This window comes from Oncorhynchus mykiss, chromosome 6 (genome assembly GCF_057628025.1).
Source record: "Oncorhynchus mykiss isolate SJ-2025 chromosome 6, ASM5762802v1, whole genome shotgun sequence".
Taxonomy (NCBI): domain Eukaryota; kingdom Metazoa; phylum Chordata; class Actinopteri; order Salmoniformes; family Salmonidae; genus Oncorhynchus; species Oncorhynchus mykiss.
Window position 1 is genome coordinate 62,135,375 of NC_143027.1, and position 12,411 is coordinate 62,147,785.

Sequence of the window (12,411 nt, forward strand, 5' to 3'; positions counted from 1 at the left end):
GCTGGCTAACATTAGCTAGGGGTTAGGAATAAAGGTTAGGGTTAAGGTTAGGAGTTAGGTTGAAGGTTTATGGTAAGGGTTAGATTAAAGGGCTAGCTTAGGTTTAGGGTAACGCCCAGCCAGACACAGGCCTCGAGGGCTCGGACAGAGGCCCAGCAGGGCACAGGTGTTGAGGGCACATACAACGGATAAAGGCTGGTGTCTTTCAGGACAAGGCTCCCATCTGGCAACTTTTTGAAGGTGGGCCGCTTCATATCTGCTATTTGTAATTATGACTATAACATGTAACATTTAATCACAGTGAGCAGATCGGATGTTTAGTTGGAACATTAAATTAATAGTGTTTAACCTTTAGCTAACATCTCAACTTGCTCAGCACATTAGAACACACAACACACAAGCATAAGTAAGTGCATGTGTATTCAATATCAACAGCTAGCTAGCTGTAGCGTTGGTGAAGTAATTTCAAAGTATCTAATTTTAGCTAGCTGGGTGTGACAAAACAAAGGCCTAATATAAAATCACACAATGATTTCAGCTTAGTATGGAAATATTGGGGCTGACAGATTATTTTGATGATAATGTGACAAACTATTCCGATCATCTATCAAGGAGAGCAGGAAATGTGGAAACAAATGTGCTTGAAGGAAATGAGACTCCTTCACTCAAGCATCATTATGCAAATTACATTTAGGCTACATGGGATTAATCACAAATTAAATGTGTAAAGTAGTACAAATACATGTACAGTAGCTAGTTGTGCTAGACATTTTATCGATAAAAGGATATGTAGCATATTGTTTTTAAATATTTGCATGCTTTTCTCCTCCCAGTAAAAAACAGCTGATTCATAGGGGGTGTAGCGGATCTCAAAACTCTTCTGCGAAGGACTCAGGTAGGAGGATACTCTTGTGCTTCCTCTCTGGGAGAAGGCTATCGAGTCGGGACGGCCACTCCTCTGTTGGCCTTTTCTCAATTAGATTTGCTCAAGTCCTGCGTCCTCTCTTCTGTGTCCTCTCTCGCCTTCTTTTGAAAAAGTTTAAATTACGTTTACAGTGTTGGATCCCAAAATAAATGTGTAATGTCATTAAAACAAATTGAGTCAGACGTGAAAGACAAATTGGAATTCGTAGCATATCATACGTTTAGCAAAATCTTAACATATTGTACATGTTGCTAATTTGTAATGTATTGTACGTTTTGGAAATTCTTAACATCATACAAATTGTAATTCATATCATATGAAATGGATGATGGACATTCCTAATAATACATACAATATGAAATGTAACATATCATATTAAATGGAGTATCTTTGATATACATACAGAATAATATGAAATCCTCTGAGTATAGGTTGGGTCACGGAGAAAGGGTGGAGGAGTTGAGGAGAGTTCAGGGTTTTGTCCAACCCATAATCTCCCAACTAAATGTACCCTTTGAACCTGTGTTTCAGGCCAAATGTAGAAGTCTCGCAAAATAAACACTTGCCGAAACCCGGGATCGAACCAGGGACCTTTTGATCTTCAGTCTAACGCTCTCCCAACTGAACTATTTCGGCCATCCTGCTAAAATATTATTTCTCATTATTTTCTAAGGTGTCTTGTTAGCTGTCTAATTGATTTAGTTGACTTTAGGATATTTTCTATCCTTTTATTTTGTCAAATCTTAACTGTATGGTAGGTATCATTTCTATTGCATAAAGGCTTTTTATATTATGATCTGTTTTTGTCTTCGCCGAATTGTCCACATGTAAAATACATAGCAGAGGATGGTTTCGATCCATCGACCTCTGGGTTATGGGCCCAGCACGCTTCCGCTGCTCCACTCTGCTATCTGGTAATAGAGAGTGACAAATGCCTCCACATGGATGGAGTAATCACGCACACGTTATTTTTTATGAATGTCACGAACCAAATGTAGACCTCTCGCAAAAACTGTTCCTGCCGAAACCCGGGATCGAACCAGGGACCTTTAGATCTTCAGTCTATCTGTTAATAGGTGGAGGGGACGAGCTTATGGTGTATACAATGATGATCTTATCGGCTCCTTAATGTCACAAACCAAATGTAGACCTCTATCAAAAACTGTTCCTGCCGAAACCCGGGATCGAACCAGGGACCTTTAGATCTTCAGTCTAACGCTCTCCCAACTGAGCTATTTCGGCCACCTTAAAGTGGTTGTGGTGTGGTTGGCTGTCTGGTGTATTCTGCTGACTTTAGGATCATGATTATTTTCTATTTATCTTTCTCCAACAGCGAGTGACAAATGCCTCCACATGGATGGAGTAATCACGCACACGTTATTTTTGAAGCGTCCACCTGCTGGTCCCCTGACAAACTCACACATACTTTCAATTAGAATTTTTGTTCAAATTAGGCTAACCCAATTACTGACGACAGCTACGAAAATGAGCCTCAGTTGATCTGGAGTCTTCTTCCTAACAGACACAGGCTCTCAATGTGTAATGGAAGTTCTAGAACTACTCAGATAAAATGACGTGTTATTTTATCCATTGTCCATGAGAGGGTGGTAGTGAACACATCAAATTTGCACTTACCCTTTAGGATGACGCAATATTAATGTGGTCTAACTCACCAATTCATACTTTATAGTTGATATATTATATAAGTATTGCTTACAAATACAATTTTAACGCATTCTTTGAAAACAAACGTATCCTTTTATTTTGTCAAATCTTAACTGTATGGTAGGTATCATTTCTATTGCATAAAGGCTTTTTATATTATCTTATGATCTGTTTTTGTCTTCGCCGAATTGTCCACATGTAAAATACATAGCAGAGGATGGTTTCGATCCATCGACCTCTGGGTTATGGGCCCAGCACGCTTCCGCTGCGCCACTCTGCTAACTGGTAATAGGTGGAGGGGACGAGCTTATGGTGTATACAATGAAGATCTTATCGGCTCCTTAATGTCACGAACCAAATGTAGACCTCTCGCAAAAACTGTTCCTGCCGAAACCCGGGATCGAACCAGGGACCTTTAGATCTTCAGTCTAACGCTCTCCCAACTGAGCTATTTCTCTACCATAAGCCAACATTTTCATGCCAATCATCTGCCGCTATCACCTCATGTTTCAGCATGATAATTCAGGGTCCCATGTCGTAAGAATCTGTACACCATTCCTGGAAGCTGAAAATGTCCCAGGTCTTCCATGGCCTGCATACTCACCAGACATGTCACCATTTAGCATGTATGGGATGCTCTGGATCAACGTGTACGACAACGTGTTACAGTTCCCGCCAATATCCAGTAACTTCACACAGCCATTAAAGAGTAGTGTGACAACATTCCACAGGCCACAGCCTGATCAACTCTATGCAAAGGAGATGTGTCGCACTGCATGAGGCAAACGGTGGTCACCCCAGATACTGACTGATTTTCAGATCCATGCTCCTACCTTTTTTTTTAAAGGTATCTGTGACCAGATGCATATCTGTATTCTTAGTCATGTGAAATCCATGGATTAGGGCCTAATGAATTTATTTACATTGACTGATTTCCTTATATGAACTGTAACTCAGTAAAATCTTTGAAATTGTTGCATGTTGCGTTTATATTATTATTCGGTGTAGTTTATACAATGGAGCATTCAAAGACTGACATTAATAGATCAAAATGTGATTAGAGCATTCAGATAATGTCACGAACGTCATCAGGGAAATGACCGGACCAAGGTGCAGCGTTGTGAGCGTACATTTCTTTTTATTTTGAATGTCGCAAACAAAAACAAGAACCAACACCACACCGCTTACTAGGGCTATACAGGCCACTAACAAAGTCAACTACCCACAACTAAGGTGGCAAAACAGGCTGCCTAAGAATGATTCCCAATCAGAGACAACTATAGACAGCTGTCCCTGATTGAGAACCATACCCGGCAAAAACATACAAACAGAAAACATAGAATGCCCACCACACATCACACCCTGACCTAACCACATAGAGAAATAAAACGGCTCTCTAAGGTCAGGGCGTGACAGATAAGGGCTTTTGTGAGTGAATTAAGAAGAAGGAGAGAATACTGTTGAGTAATAAATACATGAAAAATGATGCTGTATAAGCTTAAAAAATAGTAAGGAGGACTGGGGGCTGACTGAGGGACAGCCGAGCATAGTCATGGAGCATGGACAGAAGCCCAACCGGGCACACATGTGGAGATCACAGACAGCAACATGGTCTCAGAGCATTTCATATTATTCTGTACGTAAATCTGATACATCTATTTGGTATTGTTTTTTGGATGCATATCATCCATTTCAAATGATATGTTACGAATTACAATCATGCAAAAGTTACAAATGTTAGCTAGCTGGCTAACATTAGCTAGGGGTTAGGAATAAAGGTTAGGGTTAAGGTTAGGAGTTAGGTTGAAGGTTTATGGTAAGGGTTAGATTAAAGGGCTAGCTTAGGTTTAGGGTAACGCCCAGCCAGACACAGGCCTCGAGGGCTCGGACAGAGGCCCAGCAGGGCACAGGTGTTGAGGGCACATACAACGGATAAAGGCTGGTGTCTTTCAGGACAAGGCTCCCATCTGGCAACTTTTTGAAGGTGGGCCGCTTCATATCTGCTATTTGTAATTATGACTATAACATGTAACATTTAATCACAGTGAACAGATCGGATGTTTAGTTGGAACATTAAATTAATAGTGTTTAACCTTTAGCTAACATCTCAACTTGCTCAGCACATTAGAACACACAACACACAAGCATAAGTAAGTGCATGTGTATTCAATATCAACAGCTAGCTAGCTGTAGCGTTGGTGAAGTAATTTCAAAGTATCTAATTTTAGCTAGCTGGGTGTGACAAAACAAAGGCCTAATATAAAATCACACAATGATTTCAGCTTAGTATGGAAATATTGGGGCTGACAGATTATTTTGATGATAATGTGACAAACTATTCCGATCATCTATCAAGGAGAGCAGGAAATGTGGAAACAAATGTGCTTGAAGGAAATGAGACTCCTTCACTCAAGCATCATTATGCAAATTACATTTAGGCTACATGGGATTAATCACAAATTAAATGTGTAAAGTAGTACAAATACATGTACAGTAGCTAGTTGTGCTAGACATTTTATCGATAAAAGGATATGTAGCATATTGTTTTTAAATATTTGCATGCTTTTCTCCTCCCAGTAAAAAACAGCTGATTCATAGGGGGTGTAGCGGATCTCAAAACTCTTCTGCGAAGGACTCAGGTAGGAGGATACTCTTGTGCTTCCTCTCTGGGAGAAGGCTATCGAGTCGGGACGGCCACTCCTCTGTTGGCCTTTTCTCAATTAGATTTGCTCAAGTCCTGCGTCCTCTCTTCTGTGTCCTCTCTCGCCTTCTTTTGAAAAAGTTTAAATTACGTTTACAGTGTTGGATCCCAAAATAAATGTGTAATGTCATTAAAACAAATTGAGTCAGACGTGAAAGACAAATTGGAATTCGTAGCATATCATACGTTTAGCAAAATCTTAACATATTGTACATGTTGCTAATTTGTAATGTATTGTACGTTTTGGAAATTCTTAACATCATACAAATTGTAATTCATATCATATGAAATGGATGATGGACATTCCTAATAATACATACAATATGAAATGTAACATATCATATTAAATGGAGTATCTTTGATATACATACAGAATAATATGAAATCCTCTGAGTATAGGTTGGGTCACGGAGAAAGGGTGGAGGAGTTGAGGAGAGTTCAGGGTTTTGTCCAACCCATAATCTCCCAACTAAATGTACCCTTTGAACCTGTGTTTCAGGCCAAATTTAGAAGTCTCGCAAAATAAACACTTGCCGAAACCCGGGATCGAACCAGGGACCTTTTGATCTTCAGTCTAACGCTCTCCCAACTGAACTATTTCAGCCATCCTGCTAAAATATTATTTCTCATTATTTTCTAAGGTGTCTTGTTAGCTGTCTAATTGATTTAGTTGACTTTAGGATATTTTCTATCCTTTTATTTTGTCAAATCTTAACTGTATGGTAGGTATCATTTCTATTGCATAAAGGCTTTTTATATTATGATCTGTTTTTGTCTTCGCCGAATTGTCCACATGTAAAATACATAGCAGAGGATGGTTTCGATCCATCGACCTCTGGGTTATGGGCCCAGCACGCTTCCGCTGCGCCACTCTGCTATCTGGTAATAGCGAGTGACAAATGCCTCCACATGGATGGAGTAATCACGCACACGTTATTTTTTATGAACGTCACGAACCAAATGTAGACCTCTCGCAAAAACTGTTCCTGCCGAAACCCGGGATCGAACCAGGGACCTTTAGATCTTCAGTCTATCTGTTAATAGGTGGAGGGGACGAGCTTATGGTGTATACAATGAAGATCTTATCGGCTCCTTAATGTCACGAACCAAATGTAGACCTCTCGCAAAAACTGTTCCTGCCGAAACCCGGGATCGAACCAGGGACCTTTAGATCTTCAGTCTAACGCTCTCCCAACTGAGCTATTTCGGCCACCTTAAAGTGGTTGTGGTGTGGTTGGCTGTCTGGTGTATTCTGCTGACTTTAGGATCATGATTATTTTCTATTAATCTTTCTCCAACAGCGAGTGACAAATGCCTCCACATGGATGGAGTAATCACGCACACGTTATTTTTGAAGCGTCCACCTGCTGTTCCCCTGACAAACTCACACATACTTTCAATTAGAATTTTTGTTCAATTTAGGCTAACCCAATTACTGACGACAGCTACGCAAATGAGCCTCAGTTGATCTGGAGTCTTCTTCCTAACAGACACAGGCTCTCAATGTGTAATGGAAGTTCTAGAACTACTCAGATAAAATGACGTGTTATTTTATCCATTGTCCATGAGAGGGTGGTAGTGAACACATCAAATTTGCACCTACCCTTCAGGATGACGCAATATTAATGTGGTCTAACTCACCCATTCATACTTTATAGTTGATATATTATATAAGTATTGCTTACAAATACAATTTTAACGCATTCTTTGAAAACAAACGTATCCTTTTATTTTGTCAAATCTTACTCAGATAAAATGGCGTGTTATTTTATCCATTGTCCATGAGAGGGTGAACACATCAAATTTGCACTTACCCTTCAGGATGACGCAATATTAATGTGGTCTAACTCACCCATTCATACTTTATAGTTGATATATTATATAAGTTATAGTATTGCTTACAAATACAATTTTAACGCATTCTTTGAAAACAAACGTATCCTTTTATTTTGTCAAATCTTAACTGTATGGTAGGTATCATTTCTATTGCATAAAGGCTTGTTATATTATCTTATGATCTGTTTTTGTCTTCGCCGAATTGTCCTCATGTAAAATATATAGCAGAGGATGGTTTCGATCCATCGACCTCTGGGTTATGGGCCCAGCACGCTTCCGCTGCGCCACTCTGCTATCTGGTAATAGGTGGAGGGGACGAGCTTATGGTGTATACAATGAAGATCTTATCGGCTCCTTAATGTCACGAACCAAATGTAGACCTCTCGCAAAAACTGTTCCTGCCGAAACCCGGGATCGAACCAGGGACCTTTAGATCTTCAGTCTAACACTCTCCCAACTGAGCTATTTCTCTACCATAAGCCAACATTTTCATGCCAATCATCTGCCGCTATCACCTCATGTTTCAGCATGATAATTCAGGGTCCCATGTCGTAAGAATCTGTACACCATTCCTGGAAGCTGAAAATGTCCCAGGTCTTCCATGGCCTGCATACTCACCAGACATGTCACCATTTAGCATGTATGGGATGCTCTGGATCAACGTGTACGACAACGTGTTACAGTTCCCGCCAATATCCAATAACTTCACACAGCCATTAAAGAGTAGTGTGACAACATTCCACAGGCCACAGCCTGATCAACTCTATGCAAAGGAGATGTGTCGCACTGCATGAGGCAAACGGTGGTCACCCCAGATACTGACTGATTTTCAGATCCATGCTCCTACCTTTTTTTTTAAAGGTATCTGTGACCAGATGCATATCTGTATTCTTAGTCATGTGAAATCCATGGATTAGGGCCTAATGAATTTATTTACATTGACTGATTTCCTTATATGAACTGTAACTCAGTAAAATCTTTGAAATTGTTGCATGTTGCGTTTATATTATTATTCGGTGTAGTTTATACAATGGAGCATTCAAAGACTGACATTAATAGATCAAAATGTGATTAGAGCATTCAGATAATGTCACGAACGTCATCAGGGAAATGACCGGACCAAGGTGCAGCGTTGTGAGCGTACATTTCTTTTTATTTTGAATGTCGCAAACAAAAACAAGAACCAACACCACACCGCTTACTAGGGCTATACAGGCCACTAACAAAGTCAACTACCCACAACTAAGGTGGCAAAACAGGCTGCCTAAGAATGATTCCCAATCAGAGACAACTATAGACAGCTGTCCCTGATTGAGAACCATACCCGGCAAAAACATACAAACAGAAAACATAGAATGCCCACCACACATCACACCCTGACCTAACCACATAGAGAAATAAAACGGCTCTCTAAGGTCAGGGCGTGACAGATAAGGGCTTTTGTGAGTGAATTAAGAAGAAGGAGAGAATACTGTTGAGTAATAAATACATGAAAAATGATGCTGTATAAGCTTAAAAAATAGTAAGGAGGACTGGGGGCTGACTGAGGGACAGCCGAGCATAGTCATGGAGCATGGACAGAAGCCCAACCGGGCACACATGTGGAGATCACAGACAGCAACATGGTCTCAGAGCATTTCATATTATTCTGTACGTAAATCTGATACATCTATTTGGTATTGTTTTTTGGATGCATATCATCCATTTCAAATGATATGTTACGAATTACAATCATGCAAAAGTTACAAATGTTAGCTAGCTGGCTAACATTAGCTAGGGGTTAGGAATAAAGGTTAGGGTTAAGGTTAGGAGTTAGGTTGAAGGTTTATGGTAAGGGTTAGATTAAAGGGCTAGCTTAGGTTTAGGGTAACGCCCAGCCAGACACAGGCCTCGAGGGCTCGGACAGAGGCCCAGCAGGGCACAGGTGTTGAGGGCACATACAACGGATAAAGGCTGGTGTCTTTCAGGACAAGGCTCCCATCTGGCAACTTTTTGAAGGTGGGCCGCTTCATATCTGCTATTTGTAATTATGACTATAACATGTAACATTTAATCACAGTGAGCAGATCGGATGTTTAGTTGGAACATTAAATTAATAGTGTTTAACCTTTAGCTAACATCTCAACTTGCTCAGCACATTAGAACACACAACACACAAGCATAAGTAAGTGCATGTGTATTCAATATCAACAGCTAGCTAGCTGTAGCGTTGGTGAAGTAATTTCAAAGTATCTAATTTTAGCTAGCTGGGTGTGACAAAACAAAGGCCTAATATAAAATCACACAATGATTTCAGCTTAGTATGGAAATATTGGGGCTGACAGATTATTTTGATGATAATGTGACAAACTATTCCGATCATCTATCAAGGAGAGCAGGAAATGTGGAAACAAATGTGCTTGAAGGAAATGAGACTCCTTCACTCAAGCATCATTATGCAAATTACATTTAGGCTACATGGGATTAATCACAAATTAAATGTGTAAAGTAGTACAAATACATGTACAGTAGCTAGTTGTGCTAGACATTTTATCGATAAAAGGATATGTAGCATATTGTTTTTAAATATTTGCATGCTTTTCTCCTCCCAGTAAAAAACAGCTGATTCATAGGGGGTGTAGCGGATCTCAAAACTCTTCTGCGAAGGACTCAGGTAGGAGGATACTCTTGTGCTTCCTCTCTGGGAGAAGGCTATCGAGTCGGGACGGCCACTCCTCTGTTGGCCTTTTCTCAATTAGATTTGCTCAAGTCCTGCGTCCTCTCTTCTGTGTCCTCTCTCGCCTTCTTTTGAAAAAGTTTAAATTACGTTTACAGTGTTGGATCCCAAAATAAATGTGTAATGTCATTAAAACAAATTGAGTCAGACGTGAAAGACAAATTGGAATTCGTAGCATATCATACGTTTAGCAAAATCTTAACATATTGTACATGTTGCTAATTTGTAATGTATTGTACGTTTTGGAAATTCTTAACATCATACAAATTGTAATTCATATCATATGAAATGGATGATGGACATTCCTAATAATACATACAATATGAAATGTAACATATCATATTAAATGGAGTATCTTTGATATACATACAGAATAATATGAAATCCTCTGAGTATAGGTTGGGTCACGGAGAAAGGGTGGAGGAGTTGAGGAGAGTTCAGGGTTTTGTCCAACCCATAATCTCCCAACTAAATGTACCCTTTGAACCTGTGTTTCAGGCCAAATTTAGAAGTCTCGCAAAATAAACACTTGCCGAAACCCGGGATCGAACCAGGGACCTTTTGATCTTCAGTCTAACGCTCTCCCAACTGAACTATTTCAGCCATCCTGCTAAAATATTATTTCTCATTATTTTCTAAGGTGTCTTGTTAGCTGTCTAATTGATTTAGTTGACTTTAGGATATTTTCTATCCTTTTATTTTGTCAAATCTTAACTGTATGGTAGGTATCATTTCTATTGCATAAAGGCTTTTTATATTATGATCTGTTTTTGTCTTCGCCGAATTGTCCACATGTAAAATACATAGCAGAGGATGGTTTCGATCCATCGACCTCTGGGTTATGGGCCCAGCACGCTTCCGCTGCGCCACTCTGCTATCTGGTAATAGTGAGTGACAAATGCCTCCACATGGATGGAGTAATCACGCACACGTTATTTTTTATGAATGTCACGAACCAAATGTAGACCTCTCGCAAAAACTGTTCCTGCCGAAACCCGGGATCGAACCAGGGACCTTTAGATCTTCAGTCTATCTGTTAATAGGTGGAGGGGACGAGCTTATGGTGTATACAATGAAGATCTTATCGGCTCCTTAATGTCACGAACCAAATGCAGAGCTCTCGCAAAAACTGTTCCTGCCGAAACCCGGGATCGAACCAGGGACCTTTAGATCTTCAGTCTAACGCTCTCCCAACTGAGCTATTTCGGCCACCTTAAAGTGGTTGTGGTGTGGTTGGCTGTCTGGTGTATTCTGCTGACTTTAGGATCATGATTATTTTCTATTAATCTTTCTCCAACAGCGAGTGACAAATGCCTCCACATGGATGGAGTAATCACGCACACGTTATTTTTGAAGCGTCCACCTGCTGGTCCCCTGACAAACTCACACATACTTTCAATTAGAATTTTTGTTCAAATTAGGCTAACCCAATTACTGACGACAGCTACGAAAATGAGCCTCAGTTGATCTGGAGTCTTCTTCCTAACAGACACAGGCTCTCAATGTGTAATGGAAGTTCTAGAACTACTCAGATAAAATGACGTGTTATTTTATCCATTGTCCATGAGAGGGTGAACACATCAAATTTGCACTTACCCTTCAGGATGACGCAATATTAATGTGGTCTAACTCACCCATTCATACTTTATAGTTGATATATTATATAAGTTATAGTATTGCTTACAAATACAATTTTAACGCATTCTTTGAAAACAAACGTATCCTTTTATTTTGTCAAATCTTAACTGTATGGTAGGTATCATTTCTATTGCATAAAGGCTTGTTATATTATCTTATGATCTGTTTTTGTCTTCGCCGAATTGTCCTCATGTAAAATATATAGCAGAGGATGGTTTCGATCCATCGACCTCTGGGTTATGGGCCCAGCACGGTTCCGCTGCGCCACTCTGCTATCTGGTAATAGGTGGAGGGGACGAGCTTATGGTGTATACAATGAAGATCTTATCGGCTCCTTAATGTCACGAACCAAATGTAGACCTCTCGCAAAAACTGTTCCTGCCGAAACCCGGGATCGAACCAGGGACCTTTAGATCTTCAGTCTAACACTCTCCCAACTGAGCTATTTCTCTACCATAAGCCAACATTTTCATGCCAATCATCTGCCGCTATCACCTCATGTTTCAGCATGATAATTCAGGGTCCCATGTCGTAAGAATCTGTACACCATTCCTGGAAGCTGAAAATGTCCCAGGTCTTCCATGGCCTGCATACTCACCAGACATGTCACCATTTAGCATGTATGGGATGCTCTGGATCAACGTGTACGACAACGTGTTACAGTTCCCGCCAATATCCAGTAACTTCACACAGCCATTAAAGAGTAGTGTGACAACATTCCACAGGCCACTGCCTGATCAACTCTATGCAAAGGAGATGTGTCGCACTGCATGAGGCAAACGGTGGTCACCCCAGATACTGACTGATTTTCAGATCCATGCTCCTACCTTTTTTTTTAAAGGTATCTGTGACCAGATGCATATCTGTATTCTTAGTCATGTGAAATCCATGGATTAGGGCCTAATGAATTTATTTACATTGACTGATTTC

At 40.1% G+C, this 12,411-nt stretch overlaps 13 non-coding genes across 13 annotated transcripts; all 13 read right to left on the reverse strand.

Moving 5' to 3' along the window:
• Positions 1-1,488: 1,488 nt before the first annotated feature.
• Positions 1,489-1,561, reverse strand: trnaf-gaa (transfer RNA phenylalanine (anticodon GAA)). Its single transcript has one exon. It is a non-coding gene; the product is annotated as a tRNA-Phe (tRNA).
• A 533-nt stretch (positions 1,562-2,094) lies between these two features.
• trnaf-gaa (transfer RNA phenylalanine (anticodon GAA)) lies at positions 2,095-2,167 on the reverse strand. The gene has a single exon. It is a non-coding gene; the product is annotated as a tRNA-Phe (tRNA).
• A 631-nt stretch (positions 2,168-2,798) lies between these two features.
• Positions 2,799-2,870, reverse strand: trnam-cau (transfer RNA methionine (anticodon CAU)). The gene has a single exon. It is a non-coding gene; the product is annotated as a tRNA-Met (tRNA).
• Positions 2,871-2,975: 105 nt separating this feature from the next.
• Positions 2,976-3,047, reverse strand: trnaf-gaa (transfer RNA phenylalanine (anticodon GAA)). The gene has a single exon. It is a non-coding gene; the product is annotated as a tRNA-Phe (tRNA).
• A 2,775-nt stretch (positions 3,048-5,822) lies between these two features.
• On the reverse strand, positions 5,823-5,895 carry trnaf-gaa (transfer RNA phenylalanine (anticodon GAA)). The gene has a single exon. It is a non-coding gene; the product is annotated as a tRNA-Phe (tRNA).
• A 201-nt stretch (positions 5,896-6,096) lies between these two features.
• On the reverse strand, positions 6,097-6,168 carry trnam-cau (transfer RNA methionine (anticodon CAU)). The gene has a single exon. It is a non-coding gene; the product is annotated as a tRNA-Met (tRNA).
• Positions 6,169-6,428: 260 nt separating this feature from the next.
• On the reverse strand, positions 6,429-6,501 carry trnaf-gaa (transfer RNA phenylalanine (anticodon GAA)). Its single transcript has one exon. It is a non-coding gene; the product is annotated as a tRNA-Phe (tRNA).
• An 848-nt stretch (positions 6,502-7,349) lies between these two features.
• trnam-cau (transfer RNA methionine (anticodon CAU)) lies at positions 7,350-7,421 on the reverse strand. Its single transcript has one exon. It is a non-coding gene; the product is annotated as a tRNA-Met (tRNA).
• A 105-nt stretch (positions 7,422-7,526) lies between these two features.
• On the reverse strand, positions 7,527-7,598 carry trnaf-gaa (transfer RNA phenylalanine (anticodon GAA)). The gene has a single exon. It is a non-coding gene; the product is annotated as a tRNA-Phe (tRNA).
• Positions 7,599-10,373: 2,775 nt separating this feature from the next.
• On the reverse strand, positions 10,374-10,446 carry trnaf-gaa (transfer RNA phenylalanine (anticodon GAA)). Its single transcript has one exon. It is a non-coding gene; the product is annotated as a tRNA-Phe (tRNA).
• A 201-nt stretch (positions 10,447-10,647) lies between these two features.
• trnam-cau (transfer RNA methionine (anticodon CAU)) lies at positions 10,648-10,719 on the reverse strand. Its single transcript has one exon. It is a non-coding gene; the product is annotated as a tRNA-Met (tRNA).
• Positions 10,720-10,979: 260 nt separating this feature from the next.
• Positions 10,980-11,052, reverse strand: trnaf-gaa (transfer RNA phenylalanine (anticodon GAA)). The gene has a single exon. It is a non-coding gene; the product is annotated as a tRNA-Phe (tRNA).
• An 808-nt stretch (positions 11,053-11,860) lies between these two features.
• Positions 11,861-11,932, reverse strand: trnaf-gaa (transfer RNA phenylalanine (anticodon GAA)). Its single transcript has one exon. It is a non-coding gene; the product is annotated as a tRNA-Phe (tRNA).
• Between the last annotated feature and the right edge of the window lie 479 nt (positions 11,933-12,411).